The following is a 14,489-nucleotide window of genomic DNA, read 5'->3' as shown; positions in this document are numbered from 1 at the left end:
GTGGCATCATTCTTGGCGAGGGCAAGATGCTACTCAAGGTCAGAGTCATACCAGCCTGGGCTACATGATCAGAGAGCTCCTCTATGTCTCTTTTCATGTAGTCCAGGGAGGTAAGTCTCAGGTCATTCACACCAGCATGGACAATGACGGAGTCATACTTGTACTTGCTTTGGAGTGACTTGAGTGCTTGCGTTATGTGGCGGATCCTGGCACCTGACAGGCAGCTTACAGTGACCTTCTCCTTGTCCAGTCTGGTGAGCGGGACATCAGTGTGCCGGACAATAGAGTCCCTTATAACAAGTGTATTTGGTGTGTTGTTTGGCCTTAAGGGCTGTGACTGTGAGGCACACTGAATTTGTGAGATATGTGATTCGTGGGTATTGTTGAGGGGTGGCTGTTGCTTGGATATCTGCTTAGGAGGTCTTTGCTGTTTAGGCAGATTTTTATTTGGAGCTTCCAAGTATGTTTTTGTGTGTTTATGTGTAGGGTATGCAAATGCAATAGGTTTATGTGAGACTGGATTTGTGGTGCGGATGGTTACCTTTTCCTCCTGACTGACTGTGACAGTCTTGGGTTGAGAGAGCTCTGTCTCCAGTTTGGCTGTGTAACTGCATCTCTCACATGTATTAGAGTTTGTTGGAAGGAGGAGAGGGTTGTCTGTGTACATAAGGCAAATGCAACAAAATTCCCAGATTCACCAGCTGGACTGGAGAGTAACCCTGAAACTGACCCTTGGACATACCAGATTAGTATTGGGAACTGTTTTTTTACTGATCGGATTAGGGAAGGGAACTGATTTTTCACTTGATCAGGAAGGACCAATCATGAGCCTAATACTTATGAGAAGTCAAGGAGGGTGAAGTGCTTTAGTTAGTGTTTCCTTATAAGAACTGAGCAAGTGCAGGGCTTTAGAAAGAGAATAGAGTGATTACTTTGAGAGTTTGAACAGTTCTAAGGGAAAAAGTGAAGAGCAGACTTTGTGGAGCCTGGAATAGTTTAAACCTGTTTAGGCGGTGCTGCCCAACGCTGCTCAGTGCGCAAAACCACGCAAAAAGAGAGTAGTAGGGTTTTAAGAGAGAGAGATCAAGGAGTTTAGAAGTGACCCAAAATGGCCAATAAAACTATAAAAGTACAGCTTCTAGGCAGTAACCACTCCTACAGAGACAGGCAGGCTGTTCAGTGTTAACCACTCCCACTGGTGAACACAGAGACTTCACTTTAGCCCAAGCAAGCACTGGCCTTCTAGAAACTTCCAAACAGTTCAGAACAGCAAATCTGTAACTGAACTTTCTTAACTTTTAGAAAGTGGAAAAAAAGCAAGATTTTTTTTTCTTTTTTGTTGTAGTTTAAAGGTAGCAGAGATACAGAAGCAGTAAAATATTCACAGCAGTGCAATAAATGACCCCACACTTGAGTGCTAGGCCAAAATCAGATAAAATGCAGTTTTTAGAGAAAAAAAAAACTATTTTAAATTAAGTGCAACACAGGCATTGCAGTAAACATTGTTGGCACTACTTTCTTTCACCCTTTTTCCTACCTGCTCCTAGGTATTTCTGACTTACCACTGTGGATTCCCTTCAGAAGCTCGAAGTTTCAAAATGTCTAACTTCAAAAGGCCGAGACCAGAAGACTGAATTTTGAAACTTCAAACGTTATGAATGGCGATCGCTGTACACAGTAGAATGGTATATTTACCATTTTCCTCACTGTAGTGCGATTTGGGAGTTGGTATATTTATTTAGCATATAAAATAAAATAAATAAATAAATAAATAAATAAATATGTAAAAAAATGTATTTATTTTTTATTTTATTTAGTTTTCGAAGTTTCAGAACTTCGATCTTCTGCTCTCTGCCTTTTGAAGTTTGAAGTTTTGAAACTTCAAGCTTTAGAAGAAGAGCCACCATTGCTGGTATTTTTCCACTCTGTAATTTTCTCTAAAAAAACCCATTTTTGTCTTCCTGTTTTTATATGGCTGAAAAACTTACAGGTTTTGTAAAGTGCACTTACTCTGGGTATAAGATACCCAATTATGCCCACAGGGAGTGTGTGTACTGTTAGTGAGTGGCCCACCTTGAAACTCCATGCTCCATTTGTGCTGGGTTTAACTCTGTGGCTTTGAGTGAACATTGCAATAAGCTGGTCTTAAAAGGGTTGTTTCCACCTTCAGTGCTTCAGCTATAGTGAGTGCAGAGCTCTGTGCACTCCCTCAATGAAAAATACTATGTGGATGTTTTAGGGCCGCTGGTATATTCTCTTCTAAATAGCCTCTAGGATTTTTTCCCTTCCATTCCCTCTGGAAAACCTACTAATCAGACCTTGATCCTTTGATATTGGTTATCCACTTAATCCAGTTTTATCTTGAGTGGATTAATAGCAGTAGTTTGCTGCTTGATCATTAGTTCTAATTCTTATAAGATTGCTAGTGCTCTAAAAGATACAGATTGCAGAAATTTCTCCCTAGCCATTGCATTCTGGATGTCCTCTTCCTTCTTAACAGCAATAGACTTGAATCTAGCCTTTCTTTCAGGTTCTTCAAACAGCCATAACGTTTGCCTGTGTCTCTTCTGTACTGCTGGATACACTCAGATATTAGACAAATTCTGATACCAATCTTAGAGAACAGGATCACAAAGTAGTTTCATCACTTCTTTAATGGGGGGGGGTTGCTAGAGAGGGGATTGGAACAGCATCCCAGGGTCAAGACTTACTCAAGGTGTGGTCCCCACTAAAAGAATACAGGGTGTAAGTAAAATGTCCTATCCAGACTGTCTCAAGGCCATATCCTTGTATTCTGTCTCTTACAGGCCTTTGAGGGGAGATCTATGCCTGGCATACAGGGCATTGTCAGACCCCACTCTGATCAGAGCTTGCCAGAGATTTGGAATGCATGGCTAGGCTTAAAAATTCCCTTGTGGTCATTAGCCTAGTAAACACCAGTGACCCTATGAACCTATGAGGGCATTGCTGCCGTGAAGCTCTCTGAACCCCTTGCTTTCTTGAAGAAGTTTACTGAGTTATGTAAGCATGATGTCCCCTTGACAAAGCCAGACTGGCATGGGTATATGGCCTAATAAGATTCTCCATATCTTTCTCAGTCAGGACAGTTATGAAGCATTTCATGCCTTTGCAAATCAGACAAGTTTGGTTAATAGTCTACAGTCTCTGGTATCCTTAGTGGGCAGCCCTTGAGTTCAGCACCCTGATGGGTGTTGTCTCTTAGTTTAGTATTAAAGAGGAACTTATGATTACCCTTTGCTTCAGGGGAGATGCTAAATCTATGCTTTTCCACTACTAGCCCAGCCTTTGAGTAGACTTTATCTTATTTCTGATGTCATTTTTAAAGTGGCTAACGTATAATTTAAGAGGGTGTATTTCTTCCATTTGTTATACACTTGGTATATGCTAATGTGCCGCCAAGGTGGTTTATTCTTAACTTCCCATTATATCTGTTTCGATTAAGAGCAGTCAGGTACATTCCCTTATCCAGGTGGGAACAGAACACAGTGGTATAGGTGACACTCATCTGGGACTAGTGCTGCTGCTGCGAGTGAAATTTGATCATTTGTCATAACGTTTAATAAGATGTTTTTGGTTTTTAAGTCCTTTGCTGGCTGCAGAAGTTTTTATTGAGTTTGATGGAAAAGTTTACGGACGGTGCAATGTTTACGTTGCTGCCTCACCGCAAGAATTTTTCCAGTTCGAGCCTCAGCTGGGATGCCTTCTGTGGGGCGTCTGTATGTCATCCCTATGTTCGTGTGGGTTTTCTCTGGGTGCTCTGGCTTCCTCCCACCTTAAAAAGGCATGAGTAGGAGTGTTTCTCCCTGGGCATCTGCTGGAAATTGGATCGTTCCAAGCCGGGCTTTCCCGGTAAAAAGAAGTCAAATAAAATAATTGGGGTTAACTTTTCTAGGGATGGACCAGTTCAAGCGGTACTGCATGCACCTGCAGTGCTAGGTTAATAAGGTCCAGGGCGGCGAGGTTTTGACCTCAGGTTGGCACACTATCTGTTCCAGGGAGTTTTTTGTTTATTAGGTCTAATAATATCTGTACGTAGTTAGTTTTTATGGTATGTGTGTTCCGGTTAATCGAAGCTTAGCTAAGGTGATCGTTGCAATCACTTTTTAAATAACTGGCACTATCTTTGAGTACTTTAGCTGTATGCCCTGGTAATGTGAGTGTTCACACTTACAGATATTTACTGACGTGCTGTAAGTTCCTTTTTTTCTGACAAATCAGCACTACAAGTCTGAGATATATTTTTCTTTAGTTTTATCTAACTTTGATGTTGTTTCCACTGATATGGATTATTTAGTTACTATAGTTGATGCATTCAAAGGTGTTCATTATAGTATTATTATAGCTTTTGTAGCAATTCGTATAGTATTGCAGAACTTCATGCAAGGATGTTGATTGTTTCCCGAAATCTGCAGGGCTGTTGAACTTTTTATATGACATTAAATGTAAATTGCTTTATCGAGCACATTTTTGCACAGATACCCAGCCCATTCCATGTATTTTCCACATGGCGTTGCCAAGTATAATATGGTGCTTCAGTTTTGGTATGAACCAGCCCTGCATGTGTAAATGTTGTAGCATATGCTTGTATCTGTAAATATGTATATGTTTTAGCATATTCGTGTAGGTGTAAATATGTTCTGCTCATTCCTTATGTGATCCTGATCACCCCAGCTGTGCCGGCAAATGGTCCATTGAGATCAGCGCAATACCCCACTTCTTCTTTCAGCATATCCCGGTTAGGGGTCGCCACAGCGGATCATCTGTCCACTCATGATTGGCATTGGAGTTTTACGGTGCCGAGTTGCCAGCCTGGCATTCAACCATCCACAGAAGGCACACACACATGCACACACTCACACCTGCAGACAATTTAGAGTGTCCAATCGACTTACAGCATGTCTTTGGAATGTGGGAGGAAACCAGAGCACCCGGAGGAAACCCACGCGACCACAGGGAGGACATGCAGACTCCGCACAGAAGGAACAATAATAAATAAATAAAAGTGAAGTTTTTGGTGAAGGAGAAGAAATGTTTATTTATAGATCACATAATTACATTATTAATGCATGTAGGACCACATCTGGGTCAGGAGAATTAATACTGACTACTTGATGACAGTGACCAGCTCCATATAAAGTTACATTCTGTTTTTGGGCTGTCAGATTTGTAGGGGATCATTGAGTGATGTAATTTCATTCAAGTGAATGATACAAATGAGAGCTAATATTTTCCTTTCACTTTTATGATTCTAGTGCATAGAGATTTCTCTGTGCTGGTGTATTTCTTCAACATCATCTTCATCACCATGATGTAAGTTTCCTAGCTGAAAGGGAAAAATAGTAAAATGTCTTTCTTCTTGTATGCTGGCAACAGAATGCTTAGTTGCCAGTCATATGGGATGTATCCTTTCCTCTTCATTGTGCTGTGACTATATTCTGGGGCTCTGTCAACCCTAAATCACCCACCATCTTGATCATATCACGCGTAACCTTATCCGATCCTACTGCTTTCCCAAACTTCATTTCCTGTAGTGTTGCTCTTACGTTTGTAGGGTGGGCTCCTCCTCTTCTCTCATTGTAGGCTGTATCTGGGCTACTACAGCTTTTATCAGGTTTTCTTCATTCAGAACCTGCTGGAAATCCACTTCCATTTGCCTTTGATGTCCTGTGGACTATGGAGTAGGTTGCTGCTGGCATCCCTTCTGAAGGATGTCTTATTGACTCCCCTCCTTGTCTTTCTGTCTTTACTCTGCAACCTGATATAGCTTCCTTGTGCTACCTGCTGAGTTACATTCCAGAAGCTTCTATTTTTCTTCTGATTATAGCTATGTATGTGTTTGCACCTCTATTTTCAAATGATAGATATTTCTGGTGTTTTTAATTTAATTTTCCCTGCTCGTTTTGACTGCCATAGGTGTTTGTGTTATATACAAATGAGTTATGCATTCATTAATCATTTTCCGGTCGCATCATCTGCCCACTGTTCAACTGCAGTCCATGTATTTTATTTTCCTTCAGGTCACATTACCTACAACTATTTATTAGCAATTGTAATGTGACTCTGTGTTTATCAATATAAAATTGCTATTGAAATGCATGGGGTCTTCCATTTAACATGTTTTATTTTCCTTGGATGCTTTTCAGAGGTTTTCCTCTCAGGTCTCTTATTAAATCAATCACTGCTCAAAGGGGATTAACCCAGTTAACAAAGCAAACAGATGGATAGCTAGCTGGATGATTATCTATCTATCCATCAATCTATCTATTTATCACCTATCTATCTTGCTATCTTTCTAGCTGTATACTTGCCATATTTTGTTTGGGCGGTATGGATAAAATGGTCTGAAAAATCAACTTACCAACCTGACTGAAAGATAAATAAATGAAAGTAAATTGAGATAAATAATAATCAAATCTAGAAATTAGGCTGTGGTTCAAAACAAGTTTATATCCCTAATGCTCTTTATTATATATACATCCTGTAGCTACAGGTGGCATAAGAGGAACAGAAAACTTAACTGTACAAACCCAGGAAGGATAATAGATATACAGTGGAAAAACCTTCTTACTGGAAAACATGACTGACATCACTCTGTTTTAAATAACAGTATTAAAACTGCGCAACCTAGGGCATCATATTATTTCCTTGTATGCTAACAAATACTCCATAATATAGATAATTTGTGCCAAAAAGTTAAGGTGGAGCCTGGTTATACCACGAATGGTAGACTTTGAACTTTAATACCAGAATGTGAAACTGAAGTCTCAAGGAAAGTTTGCAAGGATGGTAACCAATGGCATTGTGAATAGAAAAGAAGGGCAAAGCCAACAAAAAAAGCTTCCGGGTTCTAAAGGAACACACAGATCAAACGGATAACTGAAAGGCCTTCATCCTGAAGTTCCATGAACAGCTTTCAACCACACAGAAGGTGCTGCTGGGCATTTTCTGCTTCCCTTTGCTACCGGTCTACCTCTGCATTGTCTGTAAGTATTTTATAAAAATTCTGAATTGGATGTGACAGTAAACTGAGTTAACTGTACCATGTTAGTATTTCACAGCTACATTACAGCACAGCATAGCACATCAAAGCATACAAGAATATAAAGACGTCACCTACTCAGTCACCTTCTTACCATCTCTATTCCTGCCAGTGAAGGTACCGGAGCAAAATTGTTGTAACTTGAAATCCTCTTTCTCACTTGTCAAAAAAGAGACGTCCAAATGTGTCAGGACATACCTTTATGGCAGCTTTCAAATGAAGTATGAAACATTTATTCAGAGCCTCCTTGTGCCTGTCTTGGACACCTGTGATTACAAGATTTGGACTGCTTCTAAAATCATCTGGCATACAAAACTGATATAAGTATATTTTTTGCACTTGTTCTAACTGTTTCAGTGATATTTAACATGTCTGTGCTGCATTTATTTATTTTGTTGAACTTATCATGTTTTTCATTCTGCACTTGTTAAGGAAACTCTATTTGTTTCTTACTGTACTCCTTTCAACAAAATGCTGATATTTCCTAACCTCCTCTGTTACCGCAAAATCTGTTCTGAGTGAGTCTGCCAAAATATTTAAAAGTTTTGCAAAGCTTTTGTGTGTTGTGAACATTTGTCAGGGTTAGTGAACTTATTTCCAAGGATTCCTGATATTGCAAAAATTTTTACTTCCGTTGTAAAACGTGTTACTGCACTTGATCTCAAAATCAGTTTGTTCTACACTGGAAGGGTTCTTTTGTACTCTTGTGGGAGCAGAGAGCTAAAGTCAACCTATTCAAGGTGGGAACTACTGGTTGATAGCTTTTTGTGTTTTTATCTTATTGGCCTGAGCATTTAACTTTATTAAAGTCTTTCATCCTACCCCTATAAAAGCCTTGTGTGTAAGCAAATCTTTCCAGTTTAAAATCCTCTATAGGAAATGTCGGATTTATTCATGACATCCAGCCAGTGTCTATGTGCAGTTTGTGTGTTCTTCCTACCCATATCTCCTAATTTTCTTGATACTTTCCAAAATTGTACTGGTTGACTTGTATATGTGTTTGTTGTTTTATTCCTGAAATTTGTGGATGGAGTTATGGTTGACAAGGGTTCTCACTGTCTCTATTAGTCTGCTTGATTTCAGATACATTGTTTAAAAAGAGTTCAAGCTTGTCTGTATGCAAGATGATTTAGGCACCTAGAAGTGACAAATTAATTTGCTGTACTTCACTTCAAATCTGATCTTTTTGTTGCTTCGACACATCCGAGACTGCTATTTTATCTTTTCTGAAAACAAGTCACGGTAGTAGAGCTACCACAGTGAACTAGATTTTGTTGCTGTCAGTGTTTTTCTTTCTGTTAATAAAATCTAAAAATCTTTTAAAAAGAGGAGGGCATATAACTATTAGGAAGGCCTTACTGAGGAATCAGAACCAGGTGTTACAAAGCAAAATGCTGAGTAATAATGTTTGTTTGCAATGTGTTAGTCTGGTGGGTGAATATTCAACCATATTCAGTTATAACCTGAAATCAAAAGACATAAAACGATTCAACGTGCATTTTATGTAGCATTTATGATGTACCTACGCATTAATGTCAACACTCAAACTATTTCTTAAATGCAGTTATATGTTAAGAACGCTAACCGATTTCCTTTTATTGTTGTTGGCCTTGCATAAAGAGACATAATTTCCCTGCATATGTTCTACATATCATGGATGTGCTTTGCCAACTGCTTTACACTAAAAAAGTAATCCCTTCATATACACTTCTGCAGGTAAATAGAATAAAACAACATGTTTTTGTTCTATAAAATTGAAGAAAACTGCATTCAACTGGAAGCCTTCTGAGAATATCAGTATGCGGAAGTTCTGCATTTTATTGCCAGAACATAATAAATATGCCAATAAAAAAGCTCAGAAATGTTATACTTTCCTGCTAATTTATTAAATTCTAGTACTTCTGTTAAAAATAACTTCTAGGGATTACAAAATGATGCAAAGAAGTTGAAATAGTATTTTAAATGTAATAATTCTGCAATAAAATACATTAAGAATACATATTTTGCACATTTAAAGATACATTTTTTATAAAATATACATTCCTTAAATTACCTGGGTATGACTTTACCTGGAAATGTTGACTTGTGTTAGTAAAGAAAATCTCTTGCCGCTTCATTTTATTTGGTATAAATGACCATATTTCTGCTTTGTTTTATGGTCAGTTACTTAGAGGCAGTTGGGTATTTAGTTCTTTGGATTTTCATATGTAGGCAAATAATACAATGGTAATGTTTGCCACTCAAGGTTATCACAAAGAAGATATGCTAAATGTATTTTGAAAGTCTGTCTGTCTGTTGGATAGAAATATTGCTTCTATTTAAACTTGTAGTAATTTTTATTAATCTGTTTAAGTATTATTGTTGGCCATGACTAGAAAAAAAAAGTTATGATGGTCATTGTTGCAGTCTGACACATTCTCTTAGTGAGACTTTAGAATTGTTAAACACATTATGGAACAAGTTAGAAGGTGATAGTTTAACTGGCATTCAAGTTTCCTTACAAAAAAGGAAAATATCTTGTTTCTAAAAAGGACTGTTAATGGCATAATCTCTACTTAATATATCCCATATGTCTCTATTCCAAGTAGTACTATAACTTCTGGGCAGAGCCACATTGTTTTTAAAGAGAAACTATATATAAATGCCCAAATAGTTAATGGCAAATATAAATGCCGAAATAGTTAATGGCAAATGTGTAAATACATTTAATGAGGTTACTTCTTCAGCACCCAGAGGTCTTAATTTAGACATTAATTGGAGGTTGCCTTTATAGTAATGTCTGCTTATATTGTGCTTTGTCCATCCAAATGTCATTCTCACCCTGAATTTTGTTATTGAATCATTGATAACAATACTATTTAAACTGGATATTTCATTCTGTACTCTCCTGAATGTCTTTTGTGACTGCAGTACCAAGATGTAACATTTCAGAGTTTTTATTGTCATATATTACTCTGTTTCTCTTGAAAAAATGGCATTTTATTTTAAAGCGAAGGTGAATCTACTCCCTGAAATAGTGAGTAAGGAAACATATGCTTTGATTTCCAGTTTCTCTTTTGGGTAGTGGTTGTTTCCAAAATAAAAGTTTTTCAGATCGAAAAGTATTCCATTCATATTGATGGAAGCTTGGTGCATACCTGTTGGAATTGAAGATTTTGTTAATAAACGGGTGTGAAATCATCTGCAAACATGCAGGTGATATAGTTGCTTACATCAAGTGCTATAGACTGTTATGCTAATAAGTAACTAAATATAGTTTATGAGCTGAAAAGGAACTATAAATTAATTGAATGACCTCATAACTGAAAATATAGTTTATAATTATACATTTACCCCAGGACTGCCCTCTATACTACTAATGGACAGAGGCAGTTCCTAAATGCTTTATCCCATGCATGAGTTCCTTGAAATTATGAATGGTATGATTCCAGTTATTCTCATTAGGGGTAATATATAATTTCTGACCATGGGCGGGGTAAGGCCAATCTACAACCAAATGGGAAAGATTATTCTGAACACAAAACAGGGAAACTAGCTTGACTTAAAATGGTCTGCAAGGGCAGCTAGCCTAGTACTTGTCTATGAACCTATAAAGAGGGCGGGCGATGGTGTTCCTTTAGGCCTTTGTGTCACTGAGCTTTGTTGCTGCATCAGAGAACACTGGGATTATTTGACTATATTGCTGCATTTTCACATGGCAGGACTGTAAAAAAGCAAGCCTAAACATAGGCTATGGTGAAGAGAGTAACCAGGTAAACGTTTCTTATTCTTCTGTTCAAAATGAAAGCCAGAAAATGTTGTTAAGACGAGTTATATAGCAAAAGTGATGGGAAAGAGATGAAAGTGTTTATCTCAATTTATATTTTTTTACCACAAGAAGTATTGGTGTAAGAAACAAAATCCGTGTAAGGAATATGGGGAATACTGTTGCAGTAGCATCTGTTCTCCTGCTATCTATTGTTTCTCTCCTGTGCTCTCCACTCTGTCCTCTGACCTGTATCTTTTAACACCCTCCTATCTCCTCACTACTTCCTTTAACCTTTCTTTGTCTCATTCTACTAGCTTCACCCTCTCTTTTTCTCTCTCTTCACAGCACACTCAGGCAAATCTGCAGTCCATGGTTACCACCCCACCCATGCAATCTAGGAAGGAATTAGTACTGCAAAACTAAACCAAGGATATACCTTTGAGCCTGAAGAGCAGGGTCAGTCCATCCAGGCATTCTACATGTATGTGTTATGATAGTGAAGCTTTAACATTAGCTGTGTTACTTCTCAGCATGTTAATAACACTGAATGTTTGAGCCTTGTGCCCCCCCCCTCCATCTTGTGTAGTAATCCTAACTGTCCACTAGACAGTATACACTTAATTCAGGTCCTTCCTATTCTCTGTGATTAAAAATTAACCCTCAAGTAGCTTTTTCAGTGCTTTTTGCGTTACTTTTGTGTCACTTGAGCCCCACCTGTTTATTTGCATCTCTATACATTCCCTTCATTGCTAATGTATCTCCCTACTCTAATCTGTGCACAAACTGGCTACTAATAAGCAAGTCAATGTGAAGACACACTCCCAACCTTAATAAATGTTGCTGTCTCTTCTCTCCTTCACTTTACAGGTAGAGTTTGAATTATTACTCAACCCCGAGTCCTTCACTCGTTTTCCACTACTTGCCCCTCTGGTTTGGCTGGATTCTTTGCACTGCACCTGGTTCACACCCTTTTTGCTACCTCCCACCTTCAATACTGTCTGTATTAGATTCCAGCTATTGCCATCTTTAAATAACTAGTCTCCCATCACGACAGAAGTGCTCATCCACAGTTGAATTCTGCTCACAGGTAAGCCATTAGACCTCAGTAATTTCTTAGTGTTGTTTTTAGCTAATTATTTGCATCTATATAACTGATATTCACTTTGATTCTTGACTACTGCTTTGCTTATTTTTATTTATTTAATTTATTTTACATTTGTTGACCGTGAAAATCCGGCAGGATGCATGTCCATTTTCAGGGGAGCCTTGGGGAGTAAAGCTCCAAAGTAAAATTCATACAATTATTACAAGGAATACAGAGGTGGTAAAATGCATAGAAAATAAACTTAACACAGACAAGTAATTTAATATTGACTCATAACATATTATTCATGCTTTGTAATATATTATTCATGATTATTTCTTTATTTCACTGGTTTGATTCTGCCATTCACCAACTGTGTTTTACTAACATTTTCTTGGGTATTTTTGTTTTTCTTTTTTGCCAAAACCCGTTCTTTTAAAACCCCCCTAAAATTTTTTAAATTATTTAATTCTTTGTCTATTCAAGTACAATTCTTTTTTTTTTCCCCTTTTAGGGCCCGGTTTAAACCCCCCCGTTGGAAGGAAATTAAGTTTTCCAAACCAAATATCCTTTGAGTGGAAAACGGGGGTTTGTACCCCAAACTGTTGGTTTTGATTGGTTTCCTTGCTTTTATTGTTTCTCCCGTGCTTCCCCTTGTTTGACCTTTTATCTTTAAACCCCCCTAACTCCTTAATTCATTTTTTTCCCATTTTTTGTTTTAAAAATTCCCCCAAAACTTTTGGGGAATCCTTTTTCTGTCCCCTTTTTTCCCCTTGGCAAAAATTTTTCCCCGGCCAGGTTTTTCCAACCCCACCCAAAAACAAAAACCTAGAAGGAAAGACTCAAAACCCAAACCAAGGAAACCTTTGGCCGAAGGGGCCCCGGGTTGTCCACCCAGGAATCTACTGTAAAGGGTTAAAGGAAATGAAGTTTAAAAAATTAGGGTTGGTGAAATTAGAATTTTATTAAAAAATGAATTTTTGGAAAAATTTTTCCCCCCATCGAGTAGTTAAACCACTGGGCAGTCAATTTAATTTCAGGAAAATTTTACCCCTCTTTTTATTAAAAAATTTAACCCCTGGAAAAAGTTTTCATTTTTCTTACATTGGTCCCCGTTTTTTAAAATTCCCTTTTTATTTTCCCCGGGTTTTTAAAATTTTAAACATTTTTCCCATTTTTTTAAATTTTTGACTTTAGAAAAATTTAAATTTATGCAAGGGGGTTTTAAAACCAGAGTCAAAGATAATTTTTCCAGGAAACAGGCTTATTTAAAAGGGAAAATTATTTTAATTTTTCACCAGAGAAAAGATTTTTAAAATTCCCAATGGTATGTCAAAACCACTTCCCTTTTCCCAATAGAATTTTTATTAAAAAATTTATTACTTATCCCGATAAAATACCAAAATCATTTTGGCAAGAGAAACAAAACTGAGGTTTTTTAAAAGGTTTTTCCCCCGGCATTTCCCAAAGGATTTTGCCCCCAAATTTTTGGGTTCCCCCCAAAGAAAAATCTGTTCCCAAGTTTTTTTGTCTGAACAGGCAAAAGATATTCTGGGTAAATAGAAAAGGGTTGATTTTTTTAACAATCAGGGGGGGGCCCCTCAAAATTAAAATTTTAAAATTACACCTGGCTTGGTTTTTAAAAACAAATTGCAGTCCCTTTTTATTTTTAATTTTAATGTTGCCATGGGTTTTGGTAAAAAGGGTTTTTTATGGGGGTTCCAAAATTGGGTTTAAATGGCCCTTGGGGATTAAAAAACAAATTTTCCCTTTTCATTGGATTTTTAAAAAGCTATTTTTAATCGGAACATTTTTTCAATTTTTCCCACCTTTTTAAAATTTTTCTTTTGCAAATTTTAAAAACATCCCAATGGGGCATTTTTTTTCTCTTTCTATAATAAATAAAAAATATATAATTATTAATTTATATATCAATTTTAAATCCTTTTTTAACCCCTTTAGGAAAGTGGAGTTTTTCAAAAGAAAAACCCCTTTAAAACCCGGGCCCCGGTTTGAAATTTTTGGTTTTTTTGGATTGCCCCTAAGGGCATTTTTTAAGGGTAGCCCAAATTTTTGGCTTTTAACCCCTTTAAAGGTCTGGCCCATTTTTTGTTTCCTTGGGCCCCTTTTAAAGGATATTCCCGGGGCCAGATTTCCCATCCCCAGGTTTTAAAATTTTTCTTTAAAAAAGGCCCCAAAAACCTCCCAATTTTGGCCGGGGGTTTTAAACCAAACAAAAGGGAAGGCCAGTGTAAAAACCCTTTGGACCCCCTTTATTCCCTAAAGGAAACCTTCCCTGTGGGGTTTTGGGGGTTTTGGATTTTTTAACCCATTTTTTTTTTTTTTTTTTGTTCTTCTTTTTTTTTTTTTTTTTTTGTGAATTTTTTTTTTTTTTTTTTTTTTTTTTTTTTTTTTTTTTTTTTTTTTTTTTTTTTTTTGTGGACTAATTAATTTGGGTTTTTAACCCTTTAAAGGCTTGGGTTTTTTTAAATTTTTTTACAATACCCGAGTGGGGTATTTTGGTTTGGGGGGGCCTTTTGCCCCCAAGGGGGTTTTAAAAGGGTTAAAAAAGGCCCTTGGGGAATTTTGGAACTTTT

The 14,489-nt window shown here is 37.3% G+C and overlaps 1 protein-coding gene across 3 annotated transcripts in view; it reads left to right on the top strand.

Annotated features, from left to right (window-relative positions):
- Positions 1-8,667: 8,667 nt before the first annotated feature.
- Positions 8,668-14,489, top strand: part of LOC122794619 (beta-1,3-galactosyltransferase 2-like) — a 409,827-nt gene continuing 404,005 nt past the window's right edge. For 2 of the 3 annotated variants that reach the window (XM_044063192.1, XR_006363662.1), the window contains exon 1: positions 8,668-8,776. The gene's annotated coding sequence lies outside the window, so the exon portion shown is untranslated. Of the gene's footprint in view, positions 8,777-11,675; positions 11,896-14,489 lie in introns of all 3 variants that reach the window. The other variant, XM_044063194.1, reaches the window with a different exon arrangement.

Source organism: Protopterus annectens, chromosome 2.part1 (genome assembly GCF_019279795.1).
Source record: "Protopterus annectens isolate FY-2018-M chromosome 2.part1, PAN1.0, whole genome shotgun sequence".
In the NCBI taxonomy this organism is placed as follows: domain Eukaryota; kingdom Metazoa; phylum Chordata; order Ceratodontiformes; family Protopteridae; genus Protopterus; species Protopterus annectens.
The sequence above is the reverse complement of the archived record's forward strand: the minus strand, read 5'-3'. Positions and strand labels throughout refer to the sequence as shown.